General features: G+C 44.0%; 1 protein-coding gene across 2 annotated transcripts in view; it reads left to right on the forward strand.

The window, feature by feature from the left end:
- The first annotated feature begins 6398 nt into the window (after positions 1–6398).
- Positions 6399–18141, forward strand: part of sv2a (synaptic vesicle glycoprotein 2A) — an 81804-nt gene continuing 70061 nt past the window's right edge. For both annotated transcript variants that reach the window (XM_088620257.1, XM_088620258.1), the window contains exon 1: positions 6399–6681. The gene's annotated coding sequence lies outside the window, so the exon portion shown is untranslated. The remainder of the gene's footprint in view (positions 6682–18141) is intronic.

Consider the following 18141-nt stretch of genomic DNA (forward strand, 5'->3'; position numbering starts at 1 on the left):
GGCTGCCGAGGAGGGGGGGAGGTTGGGGGATGTGTGTAAGGGAGTATGAATTAGCCAGGGCTTGGGTGTCTTGTTTGTCTTGGAGACAAGTGGCCTGTTTGCTTAAGAAGCTCTTTAATTTAGCATATTAAATTAAATACTGTAGATTTATAGTGCACATCTATACACCGTTGTGCAAATATCTTCCAAACAGGAGTAACAATGTATATAATATGAGCATCTCCCATTTGTTCTAACAACGTATTAGTATTTTCTCCACTAGTGAATTACATTTGAGGAGGGTGTCATAAAAGGTGTCTGTAAATAAAAAGGAAAAAATTAAAAAGAACACAGCAAGGCAAAATGTTAAGACTTGAAATAGCCCAGTATAATAATTGTCGTGGTCGAAATGCATTTTACAAGAACAAAATGTGGGAAAAGAGAAGAAAGTTTTTTGTCATGCAAAATAACTACATGTCCCGTATAACGTCTTTGTGTATCATGGATGTAATGTAAAACATTGCGGAAAACATAACTTCAAATTGCAACAGATTCACCTAATTATCAGAAAAATGATGTGTTGTGGGATTCTGTCTCGTACCTCTGAGCTTGGACAAGCACGCGTCCCTCATGCCACAAGTTCCAATTCCTTCCACAGATGCTCAGCGGGGAGAGACCTCTTACCTGTCACAAACGCATCTCATGAGAAAACTGTTCTGACACAAGCAGCACAAGGACAGGCGAAGTCCTGGGACGGGCAGGTCCCAGCACCTGGTCAGTGTGGTGCCATGCTGCCAGCACTACAGGTGCATTTCTGCAACAACTAGACACTTCGTCCCACATCATCACACTTGTACCTCTCCATTGACGCGCGTGTTGTCCACAAGCAGCCATATCACCCTGCAACTCACCACTGACAACCCACTGAAGCTTAGCAGGAGTGCGCCTGGTCAGTACCTGGATGGGAGACCTCCCCCAAGGCTGCTGCTGGAAGAGGTGTTAGTGGGGCCAGCAGGGGGCGCTCACCCTGTGGTCCATGTGGGTCCTAATGCCCCAGTATAGTGATGGGGACACTATACTGTAAACAGGCGCCGTCCTTCGGATGAGACGTAAAACAGAGGTCCTGACTGTGGTCATTAAAAATCCCAGGGCGTTTCTCGAAAAGAGTAGGGGTGTAACCCTGGCATCCTGGCCAAATTTCCCATTGGCCCTTACCAGTCATGGCCTCCTAATAATCCCCCTCTATGAATTGGCTTCATTACTCTGCTCTCCTCCCCACTGAGAGCTGGTGTGTGTTGAGCGTTCTGGCGCACTATGGCTGCCGTCGCATCATCCAGGTGGGGCTGCACACTGGTGGTGGTGGAGGGGATCCCCATTACCTGTAAAGCGCTTTGAGTGGAGTGTCCAGAAAAGCGCTATATAAGTGTAAGCAATTATTAATTATTATTATTATTATAGCAATTAGTGTATCATTCTAGATTATATCCATCAGGGTTTTCTACACAAAACCTTGATTTACTGCTGACAAGGACTTGGCTACACTGTTGGTGAGCCCAGCCAAGCCTCCTGCATACTCATAACACCAGGGTGTTGTGCTCTTGCTATGTGGAGCACATTTATTCCTTTGTGTATTTCCTTTCTTGAGTTTCTCCAGGCTGGATGGTCAGTAGATTAAATCGCCCCATCAATATCAATATCAAAATTACTCACGTCTCACATTCAGTCATGAATGGTCAATGAATACAAACGTTGCCAAAGAAATGTAGTCAGTGTGCAAAAGCTGTACTGTATATTCTCTTTTTCTAAAAACCTTACATGCATAAATAGAGCGGCGTTTCTTCTGATGCTCAGTGTATCTGGCTTTCCTGCACAAACGAAAACTGAAAACTACATCTCAGCTGCTTTGTGTAACATTTATAAAACATTCAAATTTACACCTCTGCTTCTCCGGTCATGCAGAAGCAGCATGTGAAACTGAGCATATGCTGTTTGCAAAACAACAAAAAAAAGCTTTTTTTCCCCCACACGAATCTAAATCATGGTAAAAACACCATGGCAACATCGACTAACAGTTTTTACAAAGTGACACAATTTGGTGCTTTGTTTAGTTTTCAGTCTGAAGAAAGGCTTTTGTTTAGAAAATGTTTTAAAATAATTTCAATCTCATGCACAACATCAGTTTTCCTCCCCGTCTTACAAAGCCAGAATGCACACTATATTGTCATAATTGTGTGTGTAGAGTTGGTCTAAACAGTTTTTGAGAGTAGTTCACAACTAGATGTTACTCAGAACAAGACTGATATAACATAACTAGCCCTATACAATTTCTTGCATTAAGAATTAATCTTTTCACATACCCCAGCTTGCTCTCCATGAGACACAGACACAGGGAGAGAGAAGCTTGGGGTCAGAACACAGGGTCAGCCATTGTACAGCACCCCTGGAGCAGTTGGGGGTTAAGGACCTTGCTCAGGGGCCAAACAGAGTAGGATTCCTCTGCCAGCTGCAGGATTTGAACTGGCAACCTTCCAGCTACAGGCACTGATCCTTAGCCACAGAGCCACCACTCCACTCCTGTCCCTTTCAGATTTTCACCTATTAGAAACCTAACATTTTATTAGATCTTAGTCAACATTGAATGTTTCGTGAATGTCTGGAACACATGCTGAGAAATGTTTGGCTCAACTGGCTTAACTGGCTTGGTTAATGGGCAGCCTCCTGACTTACTGTAAAGCCCATTCGTGAACCAAGGGGCAGGTGGAGATGGGCTGCAGGAGGTGAATGTAAAGGGAGGCTTGAAGTTCAGTTTATATACTGTAGCTAGTTTGGTGATGACGGTGATTTGGTACAGCTGTGTGAGATTGACTTGTCATTGCTATCCCTCCCGAACTTCAGTTAAACCATGAAAGTAACCTGATGAGGCATATGATACTCTTTCAAAATGTAGTTATCCTCCAGTGATACAACATTCGACATCCATGTGTGACAAAGTGTGTGAAGCTTCAGATTCAGATTTGATTTTAACTGGTGGCTGCCCCTTGAGCAGCCATGACTGCAACTAAATGTTTCCTTTAACTGTTGATTGGTCTCTCACATCGGTTCAGAGGACTTTTGGCCCATTCCTGCTTACAGACCTCCTTCGGACATCGTAGGTCTGCCTTGCATGCACAGCTTGCTTCAGGTGCTGCTGAAACATTTTAATGGGGGTTAGGACTGGACTTTGACTTGGCCGTTCCAGAAGATCGAATTACTTCTTCTGCCGCCATTGTAGATCTGTTTGTAAGTTTAGGATCATTGTCTTGCTGTAAGACTCACCGATTCAGCTTCAGATCGCAAACAAACAGTCTGACATTCTCCTGTAGAATTCTGATACAATGAAGAGCTGGATTCAGGGTTGTTTCGATGACAGAAAGCTGTCCAGGTCCAGTGGCAGCAAATCAGCCCCACGCCTCACACTCCCAGCAGCATGCTAGACAATCGAGTGTCTTCTGTTGGGAGCAGGGTTTGGTTTGTACCAAACAAGACATTTCTCACTGAGGCTGAAGAGTCCTACCTACCTTTCTGGACTCCTCTGTCCAGAAACCGTTGTTACAGAAGCCTTCTGGATCAAGTACATCTCTGGAGAACTTCAGCTGAGCAGCAATGTTCTTTTTGGAAAGCAGTGGTTTTCTCCTTGCTATCTTTCCACGAACACCCTCTTGTTCAGTCGTTTTCTGATAGTTGAGTCACGAGCAGTCACTTTAGCCAGGGTGAGAGTGGCCTGCTGTTGGAACCCCCTGGATGATGAGTTTAGTGGGACCAATGCTCCTGGTGTCATGCTCATAAACCTCTCCTCTTAAGGATGCTCCAGCTCTTCCTTGTTGACCTGATCTCCTGCACCTGCCTCCGGTTCCAGCCCCCATCCTATAAGAGCCAGTTCCTGCCACTCTGGGCTCAGCTTTGGAAGATGGACGCCTGGAAGCCCGCCTACCCACAAGTCCAGGAGCGACTCGACGGCATCGGCTTCACCACGGTGTCCTGACCTTCTGGGTCCGGGGCTGGAGCACCCGGCCCCGTTAACCCCTTTTTATTCCCCCCGACCCTTTGCCGGGTCCCGCTCCGGCTTTTAACTTCGTTTGTCTTTGTCAAGGATGGACCACCCTGCTCTGGACATTTGCCTCCCCACAGGTTTCCCTACGAACACCCTTCGGAGTTGTTTGCCTGGTCCATGCCCCCCTGTTCACATACCAGCCCAGTTTCTCGTTTCCTCCCCGTGTCTGTTCACTCCCTTCCGGATTCTGCTATCTGCATAGGCTCCAGAGTGGTGGCTCTGTGGCTAAGGATCTGGGCCTGTGGCTGGAAGGTTGCTGGTTCAAATCCTGCAGCTGGCAGAGGAATCCTACTCTGTTGGGCCCCTGAGCAAGGACCTGAACCCCAGCTGCTCTAGGGGCGCTGTAGAATGGCTGACCCTGCACTCTGACCCCTAGCCTCTCTCCCTGTCTGTGTCTCATGGAGAGCAAGCTGGGGTATGTGAAAAGATGAATTCCTAATGCAAGAAATTGTATAGGGCTAATAAAGTGATGTTGTTATGAAAGATGTTTTGTGACATCTGGATAGAGAGACTATGGTCTTGAATTTTTTCTATTATTATACTGATAGCAGATTGATGGTGAATATGGCCACCTGTTGTAGCTCTTTCTGGACTGATGAGCATCAATCACTCTTTCTCTGAGGTCTTCAGAGATTTGTTTAGATCATGACTTGTTCCCACACACCTGTATGTGGGAGATCAGACTCACAATGTTTCCAATACCTCATATAAACTACTAAGGTGTCTCGAACTATGTAAACACTTGATTCTAATTATTTTCTCAGTTGAGATAGTGAAACAAGGTTCACTTACTTTTTCAAAATTCCCTGTACTTTAATTGCTCATTGTTGTTGAATTCATACATCATTTCAGGAGACATGGAACTGGTTGCTATGAACCCTATTAGAAATTTACATAAAGACTGGTTCTGAGGGCGACACAGCAGTGCAGTGGTCAGCATTGCTGCCTCGCAGTGCTTGGGCCCCGTGCGGTACTATCTGTGTGGAGTCTGTATGTTCTCCCTGCGTATCCTGGTGGTTTCCTCCTCCGGTCCAAAGACATACTGGTAGGTTAATCAGCTGCTGTGACACCTGGCCATGCTGTGAGTGTCTGTGTGTGTCCTGTGATGGACTGACGTCCTGTCCAGGGTGTAGCCTGCCTCATGCCTGCGTCTTGCCTGGTTAAGCTCCACCTCCTCCTATGACCCAGTCCTGGATAGATGATGGGTGGAGAGATGGACTGGTTCTGAATCACGTAAGCTATCGTGGTAAGACAGTGACATTTCTTTATTTATCTTTCTTTCTTAGTACTGTATGTGAACATACACTCAGTGGCCACTTTATTAGGTACACCTACCTAGTATCAGGTAGGACCCCCCTTTGCCTCCAGAAAAGCCTGAATTATTAGCTGAACGGATTCAACAAGGTGCTGGAAACATTCCTTAGGGATTTTGGTCTGTATTATATACTGTATTGTAATTAAATCCCCCCAGTGTGATTATAGTTGAGCATTCACTTTGGTGTGCTGTAACATAACACAGTACAGAGTGTACACAAGCATGTTTGATAACGGTTTAGATATGTGCTGAACTGTTGCGTTCAAATAACATTTGATAAAAAAGGTATTTATTTGTTTTCCATCTTATTGCAGCTACAAAAAAAACATATTTTTCTTCTTACCTCAAAACAGTACAGTACTTATGTGCATGATATTTGTATACATTTTACACATTAGTACCTTTTTTGGGTGCTGGGGTTTAGCCACTGGTATAGATACAGTACTGTAGACACACACAGAGAAAAAATTAACAGCAGCACTAATTACAATAATAAGTCATAGGTTTATTCCATGCTGAAAAAAATAAGAAATAAAATACTTTTTCTTTCTTCTTTTTTTCAGCATGGAATAAACCTATTACTTGTTCCTTTTCAGCCTACGCATACTGACGCAGCTACCCACCTGAACTACTAATTATAATAATAACATATAAAAATGATATTTCAATATTTCCTTAATAAAGGGTAGGCAGCAATTTGTGGTGTACAATATGGATTTATATTACTTAAGATTTAATGTTTCTGGGTAAGGCGTGTGAACGTACTGTATAATCTTTATATAATATTTGAGTATATATTAATATTTAGGGCAACCCCATGTATGTATAGATATATGCATCACATACAGCATTTTACTGACGCAATGACCTGCCGAAGGCACACAGCTCCGAAACCCGTCTTACAACTGTTATGCAGAGCCTACTAAGTAGCTCGGAAAAGGGGGTGGCGTGCTCTCGGAGGGAAGCTTCTAACGGAAAGGGAGTCGCGAAAGCTTTCTTCTCAAAACTGAAAACGCAACGCACTGCCGGCTAGTAACAAGTGACATCCCCCCAGATCTCCCTCCGTCCTCTCCCGCGGACCCTGCACGCCCCCACCGGAGCCGGCGAGTGGTGCGCCCCTTCTGGAGTGAGGCCGGGGGGGGGGAGCGGGACTCCGGTACCTCTCGCATCCTTCCCAGTCTCCGCTGTGCGCCGAGCGTCAGGGAGGAGAGACGACAGCATCCTACTCGCCGCTGCTTCAGGGACAAGGGCTGCAGCGACCTGGGGCTTCGAGACCGATAAGCGTCGGCAGGAAAAGGTAAAGGACGCTGTGTTTGCTTCGTTATTTCAGCTTTTGGGACGAAGAACGAAGGTGACGTTCATTCTCCGTTTAACCGTAATAATCGTGACCTTTGTAAAGCTGATGTTAGGAATAATAACCTCGCCCTCTGTATCCAGTATTTTTTCCCACCCGGTTAAAAACGTGCTTAAGAAACGTTTGCATCTAAGAGCCATAGACAGAATTGTTCAATACATTTCTCATGCAGATTCACCTTGCTGTTCTACCATAACAGGGATAATCAGCATTTCGCAAACAATATTTAAAATGTCATGTTCAAGGATGGGTCTGTGTATCGCTGGGGGCAATATCTGATTTTATTTTCTAAAAGGGCATGCACATTTCTTGGCGTGTCATTAAAATTGCAAAAGCTGAGAGTCACTCCTGCGTGATAACACGAATCACACTGCTAGGGTTATTTTTAGCGACCGCAGCAATGGTATAAACATGTATTTGTCAACGTGGATATTTGGAGATTTGTGATTTTAATTATATTGTTTGTCGGGGGGGAAATAACGCAGTTTAAAAATGAAAAGTCAATCCGTTCGTTGGTTCCAATTTAATTTGACTTAAATCAAGCGGCGATTGCCCAGTGATGGTTAATGACAGCTGTCTCGCCTGTGCCGAGAACGAATGGTGTTTGACGGCTAATGGTGTTCAAGAAAACGAAAAATATGTTTTGGGCTGAAGGAATGACTGAAGAAGAAGTTGTATGTCTCGCATATTTTCCTGGAGACGGAGAGCGAATCTGTGCTGATTAAAAACGTGTAAATTTATTCCGGAGACCCCCGCCTCGCCCCCTCGCGAGTGGAATGCGTGGAAGTGTGGGGGTTGGGGTGAACGTGAACGGTAAAGTGCATTTTAAAAAAAAAAAAAACGCTGTAGTGATTAATTCGCTGACAGATACGTTGTGACCTTGCCTACTATGGATTCCAAGGTGATGTGATTTTCATACTTGGCAGTGCTGCTTTTTTTTAAGACGACAGATGAACCTTAAGAGAGAGGATAAGGTGAACGAGTTATATATATATCCAAATAATTTATCTTCCTCTCTCAAGGGGACGATATGACCTTGGAGGAAGTCACGCAGGGCTCGTCTTCTGTGGACTTAGTGTGAAGGCTCCGTTAGTCTAAGTACATCCCCAAATGGTTCTGTTTTTGCCGTTTGTGACAGCGCGTTAGTTCTGCTATGTCGACCTTGTCTTTAGAAACCATGTCACATACAAGTGTTTATTGGATGATGATGTGTAATACGCTGTATGGCTGCGCTTTCACCCCATATCTCTGGGTCTGCGAATCAAACAGGCATCAGCCAGGTGCAGTACAGCCTTTCGATTCTTATTGTAATGCTGGTAAGCTGTCGTTTGGAATGATGATCTCGATCATCAAAACGTTTAACCCTTGTCAACGACAGATGCTACAACTGGCGTTTTGAGAAACTGTCCAAAAATGGACAAATGTAGGGATTCCGACGTCGAGACTAAAAGTGACTCCATACAAAGAGAATTGTAGGAATTTTGGAATATTACTGAAGTGATCATTAATCGATCAGTTAGAAATTCATCTGTGGAAGGGAACTTGGGAGAAAAGGAAAGAATCGTGGGAGGGTTATTTTGGGAATAGCCGACGTGTGTATAAAACGGGACTGCGTAAAACCCGGCGCACTGGAACGCCGGAACGCAATTGAACACTGAACAGATTTGAGTATTTTAAAACAATAAGACTTCCTGTCTGTTATTATTATTTCTGTAGTGGTTCCTTCTCCACACGGTTACCACACTAGCAGGTAACATGTCTGTCATGAAAATAAATAGCTATTCTCCTTGGGCACAATTCCAGGGTAAATATATTACAGTTTAATGTGAGTTCTGAGGGCTTTGCCCCAGCATTTACAATCAGTGACACAAAACCATTTCACAATTTCCTAATAGGTACTAAACTATTGGACTGGAATTCAGGATGCCTGATTCCATCATGAAAAAGTGAAATTTTGGGGGGACAGTGATTCTAACTGCTGGGGCAAAGCCCACTTATTCTAATATGGATCAAATGAATGACAGAGGGAGGGTGTTTTGAGCGGCTGGTCTTTTTTCCTGGACTTTGAATTGTAGACACCTATAAAATGTGAGAAAGTGAAATGATTTTGAGGCACGGATGTGAAGTGCTGGGCTGGAGCCCTATGGACTCAGATGTGTGAACAGTGTGGTCATTTCTTTCCCCAGAACTGGGCTGCAGGACAAAAGCACTTCACTTGGCATGATGACATTTATTTTTCTGCAAATGAAAATATAGATAGATTACAATAGATTACAATGAAAATAGTCCGGGGGATTAATTTTATCTGCCTGGGGAAAGGTTCATAATATTAGTAGAATACTATTAAAGGTGTTTATTTGGATAGTTTGTAGAATAGGGACAGGCAGTTGTTGTGGAGAAACAGTGCAGAACATTTTAAAAATGTTTTAAAAAGGGTTTAAGAACAGGACTGGCGTCCCGCCCAGGGTGTACCCTGCCCTGGGCCTGGTGACTGCTGGGATAGGCTCCGGCTGCCGCACCGCCCTGAATTGGAAGAAGCAGGTAGAGGATGGATAGATGGATGGATAGCGTTAGTGGAGACTAAGATCTGTGCAGTTTCTGCCAGGGTTGTGGTGTCCTGGGTGTTACCCAGTCCCAGAAAATCACCTGAAATCGTGACAGCTGCTGCTAACTGCACTGAGCAAGACGAACGCTGCTCTTCATTTTGATAGGTGGTGAGGAATGGGCAACTGCTGTACAGCTGAGATGTTTCACAATCGGCAATAAATCCTCGTGATTCCTTTATTTGGTTTGAGCTGCACTTGGGGGCTTGATGTTTGTGCAGGACACTATTCAGTCAAGGGAATTTGTCTTTTGACAGATCTGTTCTTGCAGCAGCCTGGCCCCGTGTCCTTGAAGACCCTCCTGGATGTTTTTCAGTGTCAGGACTGTAACGGCGATCAGTGGTGGTTTTTCATGTTGTTCTGTACTCGGCTTTAAAATTGGATACCTCACTACCAGTGACTATTTAAACCTCCTCTGACATCAAATAGGGAAAAGCTCTTGCGTCCTGATTGGTGATTCAAGCAGTGTGTTTTCAGTATTTTCTTGTATTGGTCAGTTCAAAAGCAAGCGTCTTATAGATTTGCGCCCGGTTTCAATGAACAGAACCATCAGCTGATCTTTGCCAGTTGGCCAGTCCGATCTCTTGCAGCTGAGGGCGGAGGTTCAAGGTTAGGTGTCCAGTCCTGGCCTAGGAGGGCTGGTGTATTCGCATGTTTTTTAAGGCTCTTTAAAGCTTAGGAGCTGAGAGAAGCCAATAAAGTGGTCCACAGAAGCCAATAAAGAGTTTATTTACACCATTAAGAGCTGATGAATAATAAAGGACTAGAATTGGATACCCCTGGTTTAAACACTACACAGTCATTAACTTCCCAGGTTCCCAGTGATACCCCTGATGACCCAACACTAATGGACCAATTTACTGAGGGAGGCACAGCCTGGATTGGAACCTGGGACCAGCAGGCTGTATGGACCTCTGTACATACAGTAGGACAATCCAGGGATTCCCCTATAAGGCTCTGATTTCAATCAACTTAATTGATGAATCAGTCAATTAATTAGTCTTTATTTTTTATTTTTCACAAGTTACAATAAGGCAATAAATAAACTGACACTAAAGGACGTTGTACTGATTTTGACAATATTTGTAGGTTAAACTGCTACTGTATGTGCTAATTGTGCTTCAGTAATTCTGAATAATTAATTACACAAGTCAAACTATCTGAGCTGAAGATGAAAATCTCTAAACAATAGCTGACTACTTGATTTCTTTTATAAATGTTAATGCTACATAGAGCTCACAAACTACTGTAGGAAATTTCACAGATGAGATGAGCCTTAAACGTGTTCTGAGCTTTACATTTATTTGATTAATTAATTGATTCATTCAATTGATTTTTTTGATTCAAATAAACAAATCAAGTAAATTGCCAAATGTACTTTTTTTGGAACAGTATGAAAATGTTTCTTGTGTACAGGTTGTGCTCTGGCAGCTCTAAAGGCACCCTGTTGAGGGATAAAAAGGTTAAAAATAAGTAAAGGTGAAATGGACTGCAGATTTTTAAAACATGGTAGGCTTAATGTTGCTTCTTAAACCCCCCATGAAGTCAACAACATGACTTGAAAATGCCTTTTTTTCAGTTTCCCAGATATATTTGTCCATGATTTATCTAGTGGTGAAGGGGCCTAGATTAGAATAGGGTTACCCTGGTGTCCTGCTCAAATTTCCTCCTGGCCTTTACCAATCATGGCCCCCATCTCTGAAATTGCTTCATCACTCTGCTCTCCTCCCCACTGAGAGCTGGTGTGTGGGGAGCGGACTGGCGCATCATCCAGGTGGGGCTGCACACTGGTGGTGGTGGAGGGGATCCCCATTACCTGGAAAGCGCTTTGAGTGGAGTGTCCAGAAAAGCACTATGATAGTGTAAGGATTATTATTATTATTAGGGTACTTCTTTAAAATACGCTTGAAAGTATTAAGTCTGCAAGGTACTGCAAACGTGGTAGGTGCTGAAGTGTGTCACTTTCATTAAAGCAGTTCAGACGATGCTCATTTTCAGATGCATAAAAAGAAGTTGCACACAGACAAATGCCTTAAGGTATTCAAAACCAAGGATAGGGTTGCAAAAGGAGGTTACTGACACCTTTAATTGTGGATCTCAAGGGACCAAGAAGAGGCAGTTTTTGCTGAGTGAGCGAAGAGGGCATTTGACACACATAATTTCTGCGGATTGTCTCATCTGTATCTTCAGACTGGAGACTCTAGGGAGCGAGCTGGCGACAGATATGCCTGGTGCTGCGGAGCTGCCTTTTGATTTAACAGGCAGGGTGATAAGAGACGCCAACAACGGGGGTGGTTTGTAAATTGTCGCTGCTTTGCAATCTTCGCTTGAGAAGGATTGCGACCTCTTTGCTGTCTGAGCAAGACGGGGTCTATTCATGTGCAGAAGTGTGTTTGCGCGTCTCGAGCGGCGGCGCGGCCCATTCCTTGAGACGCTGAGTGAGAGTGCCGGTTGAGTCCTGCAGTCCAGGCGGACCCTGTTCAAACCTGGATTATGTCATCCGCTAGCGGTTCTCAAGCAGCAGGGCACCGGTGGCTGAGCCCTGCTGGGGTTGGGCGGTTTTTATTCGGCATTCGGGTCCCTCAGATTCGTGCAGGAGGAGCGGTTGGGACCTGCACGGTGTGGTAACGTTGGTGAGTGGCCTTCAATTGGCTGGTTCTGTCATGGATGTTGGAAGGGACGAACCGTGGAGAGGCAGGAGAGCGGAAAAAGACCCTATGCGTAGCGGCAGAATGGGGGATTAGCCCGGGCTCAGCAGTTCAGGAGTCGCATAGAAACCTACGCCCTCAGGTAGCGGACGTGGGGCGACCTGGTTGCTAGGCGGGTCTCAGGACAATGCTGAGCGAAGTTGAATGAGTGACCCGGAAATATATAGCCCCAGGGAGAGAGAGACCGGAAGGACAGCAAAGCACAGGAAACTAGGGACAGGACAGAGTACAGTAGGAGGCACTCCAGAACTCTTTGCACTGCCAAGCTCGGGCTAACTTCCCGTCTCGCCACTTCGCTTAGGGTCTTTTTCTGCTCTCCTGCCTCTCCACGGTTTGTCCCTTCCGACATCCGACAGTGCTATTGCCATCCTGTTTAGAGTATGGCACAGATCTCTTTTTAAATAGAGATTGCCAATTTATATTTCTCCGCCATGCAGCAGAACGCCATCTGTTCTGTACGTGCAATCTTAGGAACGCCTGCTTGCAGAAGCTAGCGAGGGCAGTTAAAGATTAAAGTTCAGGTTGAATAGGTATATACTCTATATATTCTGTGTGAATGATAGTGTCCTGAACAGTTCTTTCTGGGCCCTATGCAGACGACACAATCCGGATAAGTGAGGAAACACTAGGAAAAAGTCATGCAGGAAAACGGAATGGAGACAGGGGGGTGTGTCCTAGGTGTGCAGGTGTCCAGGGGAAGTGAGGCGTCCGAGGCAAACGATCCATGCTGAATTCCAAACGGGAAACCGAAACAGGAGCATAAGTCCAAGGCCAGGTGATTCATCCGGGGATTAAAAACCAGGAACCAGGTCCGGACCGGCGGGGGGAGGGGGATCAGGAACAGAAAGCTAAAACCATAACGGAGCCAGACGCAGCGAGCTCTCACTAAACGGAATTCAATGAAGCTTTTAAGGAGGAACTGAAATCAGGAACAGGTGCGGGTAATGGGGCAGAACAAGGAAGGGCTGGAGCGCCCTTAAGAGGAGGAGTAGCGATCGTGACAGTCAACATGCAACACTTCCTTTATGCTCATTTGCAGTGCTTTGATGCAACCAGCTCCTTTGTTAGTTGCTATATTAATTGTTCTAATTATCAGTTAAATAAGTGAGGCGTTAGTCGTTCTCTAATGGAGCTGATTGGAGAGCTTGCAAGCTGAGGCTGTACTGTACGTACTGGACAAAATCAGATTCTAATGGTATGCAGGGCTTGTGCAAACTATTTGATTAGTTTCCTAAACATTTAAGGAAGGAATCTGTTTCTTTCATTTTGAGCTCCTTTGTTTTCTGCGACTGCTTGTAATTAAGTTCTCATCCTATGTAAGTCGTCACTGGAGGTCTTTGTTTTGAGTGTAATTAAGCATTCTGTTAAGTCGGACAGTGGTTAAAAGGATAACACTTAAAACTTTCACAACTAAACCCTTTATATTAAGTCACTCTTCACGGTGTTGACAATGAATCTTGTTTAGAAGAAAAAGATATAGTCTATTAAAATAACAAACTGGTTTACTGTCACAAGTGGTAGTGCATTGTTTTCAGCTCCTATGCATGCAAAGGACAGGAAACTGTACAAAATTAAAAAACACATACTGATTATTACTGTGTGTCGAAGGAAACATACTGTATCACTTAGAACTGCAAAGAACAACAGTTATCATCAGGAAAGGGACTTAATCTCTTTTGTCCTTGGCACACAGACATTTTTATTGAGCAGGCATGGCCGGTAATTGAATTATGCTTGTAACTATGTTCAGCAATCTATCAAGCCCTGAAACAAAGTAAATCCACATAATTTGTGAATGGAACTTCACTTATTTAAAACCATTTTAGAAAGATGGAATCAACTTTAACTTTCAATAAATAAAACAAATAAGACCATCTGCAATTAAAGTTCAGCTGAAACCCCACCAAGAAGAAAGTCTTTGCAATGTTACATGTGAGACTTCACAAAAAATACCATTTAAAAGGAGAGCAAGAGGACTGAAGATAGCTGAGCAGTGCAGGTGTATGAATGGGCTCACAGACCATGCTCTTGGTTGACTATTCACCACTAATTGCTCTTCTGCGTAGTTCCCACGAGCATTTAGTATAAAAATGACTCGTAGTAAAACTATATAAAGATCATATATTAAATAATTAAATATATGTAATAACATTTCTTTGGGAGTTCAACCCCACGGTTGGGAGTGAATTTAGATGGCATCTCTTCTGTTTACACACATCCTCATGGGGAAATTAGGCTTTTTCTATTTTTAAATTGGTGTATTTCTCAGGAATACGTTTCCTGTTAAATTGAGAACTAGTTGTACTTTAATTTCCAAAAACATCATTAAATAGTGTTTCGTTTGCTGCTCAGTGCTATATGTAACAAGTGATCCTTTCCGGGAAGAATGGTAAAATTGTACACAAGACCCCACTGCAATCTCCACAGTTGAATCTCCTCATCGTTTCTTCTGCCCAATTCTTTGCTTCATGGGCTGACAATGTCAGTGTGTGACTCATGTCATGAGTGATGGCTCAGGACATGAGGCACAGATAACTCTCAAATATTCCCTCTTAAAATATCACCCTGCCTCTCACAGCTGGCAGCCCACTGAAGCTCAGCAGGGCTGAGCCTGACCAGTACTTGGATGGGAGACCTCCTGGGAAAGCTGAGGTTGCTGCTGGAAGAGGTGTTAGTGGGGCCAGCAGGGGGCGCTAAGCCTCCAGTCCATGTGGGTCCTAATGCCCCAGTATAGTGATGGGGGACACTATACTGTAAAACAGGCATCGACCTTCGGATGAGACGTAAAACTGAGGTCCTGACTCTCTGTGGTCATTAAAAATCCCAGGGCGTTTCTCGAAAAGAGTAGGGGTGTTACCCCAGTGTCCTGGCCAAATTTCCCATTGCCCCTGACCAATCATGGCCTCCTAATAATCTGCGTCTCTGAACTGGCTTCATCACTCTGCTCTCCTCCCCACTGAGAGCTGGTGTGGGGGAGCGGATTGGTGCATCATCCAGGTGGGGCTGCACACTGGTGGTGGTGGAGGGGATCCCCATTACCTGTAAAGTGCTTTGAGTGGAGTGTCCAGAAAAGCACTATATAAGTGTAAGCAATTATGATTGTTAATTATGATAAAAATGCCTTTAAACCAGTCAGATATCACTTGCATGGGGAGACACCAGTTGGAGATGTATTCATTAGGAAATTAAATTCACTGCCTGTGCCTTCATTTTCAATATCGGTGTGCTTTTCAATTGCAGTTATTCCTAATGGACTCGTTGTATTGCCATAAGAAAGGTTGTCCTTGCGCTGTACTCCTGTAAGTGAGTGTGACAGCTGTGCTGCTCTTTTTTCATGCACTGTGCTTCTAATGACCTGAATCTGTGTTAGTGCTGTATATTAAGCAGTTTAAACTATAGTATACAGGATAAAGAACCACTTGAAACTGAATATAATGAAAATGTCAGAAAAAAGTCTGAGAACATTACCCTGCTGTTCTGAGTTGTTCCAATCATTTAACGTTAACAGTTTGTTTAAAGACCAGAAATACTGGATATACACCCCAAGTTGCTAGGGCTTCCTATTTCAAGCTGTCACTTATATTAATACGGCTATCTACTTCCTAGTGAGTCCTGCAGGAACTGCGTGTGACACACAGTGCTCTGACCTTCTTTATTAATCCTTTTGCCAATTTCCATCAAGGATTCTCAAGTCCAGAGAGCCACAAGGTCTTGGGTTGTGCACCTGCGCTTAAGTGTGACTGATTTCATTAAGCACTTAATTGGATGGATAATTTTCTTTATTTTATCCTTTTCATTTGTGCGGGAAATGAGAACCGGAGGATAATGCAGACACAGGGATGCAGGGAGGCCTGATCCGTGATTATTTCAGGCTTTTTGCTCTCCATTTTTGCTATCCATCCATCCAGCAGCCATATCACCCTGCAACTCACAACTGGCAGCCAAATGAAACTCAGCAGGTGTGAGCCTGGTCAGTACCTGCATGGGAGACCTGCTGGGAAAAACTAAGGTTGCTGCTGGAAGAGGTGTTAGTGGGGTCAGCAGGGGGCGCTCACCCTGTGGTCTGTGTGGGTCCTAATGTCCCAGTATAGTGACAGGGACACTATACTGTAAACAGGCGCCGTCCTTCGGATGAGACGTAAAACCAAGGTCCTGACTCTCTGCTGTCGTTAAAAATCCCAGGGTGTTTCTCAAAAAGAGTAGGGGTGTTACCCCTGTGTCCTGGCCAAATTTCCCCCTGGCCTTTCCCAATCATGGCCCCAGAATAATCCCCATCTCTGAACTGGCTTCATCACTCTGCTCTCTTCCCCACTGAGAGCTGGTGTGTGGGGAGCGTTCTGGCGCACTATGGCTGCCGTCGCATCATCCAGGTGGGGCTGCACACTGGTGGTGGTGGAGGGGATACCCATAACCTGTAAGGCGCTTTGAGTGGAGTGTCCAGAAAAGTGCTATATAAGTGTAAACAGTTATTAATTATTATTATTATTATTATTATTATTATTATTATTATTATTTATGCGTCATCCAGTGGTAAATCTTGGAAATGTAAAAAGGCTGGTATAATACCCCTTGCCTGGAAAAGCAGCAAAGAGAGACAAAACTGGAGCAGAGGTGACAAAAACAACTTACAAACAGAAAGATCATTTGGCAGCAAGATTCTGGGCAGTAATCAGGAGGGATTCAGAAAAGGCAGGTCTTGGTTATAAAACCTCTTCATGAGATTTTGAATACGCTACAGCTGTAATGGATAAAAACAGGGCATATGTTATGGTTTATTTAGATTTTAACAAGGAAGATGATAGGAATTAGATAAGACTTCAAGACTGGGCGAGCAATGTCACTTGAAATTTTCGTTGTACACAGATTTGTATTTTTTTGGCAGCAACCTGCTTCGTGCCAGCCAGACAGGTAAGCTTTATGCAGAGACGGGGATGTTATTGACTTGTGGACATTTTCTCCTATGTCAGCCGTCGAACTCCATAACTCTTTCAGAGTCACCAGTGGTCCCTCTGACCAGTCTCCTACTGGTCCGGGTGCTCAGTTTGGAGCTAGCGTCTAGGTGACACAATTACACTCCCCATTTCTTCATGATGGACTTCACCACGGTCAAATATATATTCAGGGTCTTTGTGTTTTTATACTCTTCTCCTGATCTATGCCTTTCTACAGCTCTGTTCCTGAGTTTTTTTGGAATCTCCTTGGTCAACAGGGTTGACTTTTTGCTTGAAATTCTCTACCTGGCTGAGGGATCTTACAGAGACGGCTGTATTTATTCTGAATTTATGTCAACCATGATCTAACGCACGTAGACAAAGGCCACACGGTTGACTGGGTGGCTCATTAACACATTTGTGCTCTGGATCAAATTCAGGTTTGCCAAAGTAAAGTGGGTGAATACCCCCTCAATCAGAATGCTTTAGCCCTTTGACCCTCTTTGACCCTTAAAATTGTTCTGTTTGAACATCCAAGATGTGATTACAAGCGTTCGTTTTAAAATGTGCATACATTTACAATTCAACAACATTGGATGTCCATCCAAAGCATGGGTGGTGAAATGAGCATATTTGGTTTAAAAGATGTAAATCAAGGGTGTTAAAGTTGTGAAATGCACGAGTGAGGCTTCATTTAGAGTGGGCATTGTAGAACAATTCTAGATCTAGATCAAAGAGAGATGTTATTCAGAAGCCAGCAACACAACTCTTCCAGCAGACCATTAAGACAGGGCTCGTACCCAGGGACTGGAGAACTGCGGATGTAGTGCGGTTGTGTAGTGTATGTAGTGCCCATCCATAAAAAGGGTGACAAAACTGGACCAGCTACTCCTAAACCTGTAGGTTTGACTTCTATTACGTGTAGAGTAATGGAAACAATTAAATAGAGGATCTCCTATATGGAAATACAGTAATATCCTAGGATATATTCTGGATTTAGGAAAGTTAGGTCTTGCCTGACCAACATGTTAGCATTAAAGGATAAACAGTCAAGGATGCACATTGGCATACGATATGGTGCATTTAGATTTTCAGAATGTGATGTTCCCTAATAGACAATTCTCACGTTGCACGTTTTAGGCATTCGAGAAACTGTGAGGG

This window comes from Lepisosteus platostomus, chromosome 26 (genome assembly GCF_059453375.1).
Source record: "Lepisosteus platostomus isolate fLepPlt1 chromosome 26, fLepPlt1.hap1, whole genome shotgun sequence".
NCBI classification, from domain to species: domain Eukaryota; kingdom Metazoa; phylum Chordata; class Actinopteri; order Semionotiformes; family Lepisosteidae; genus Lepisosteus; species Lepisosteus platostomus.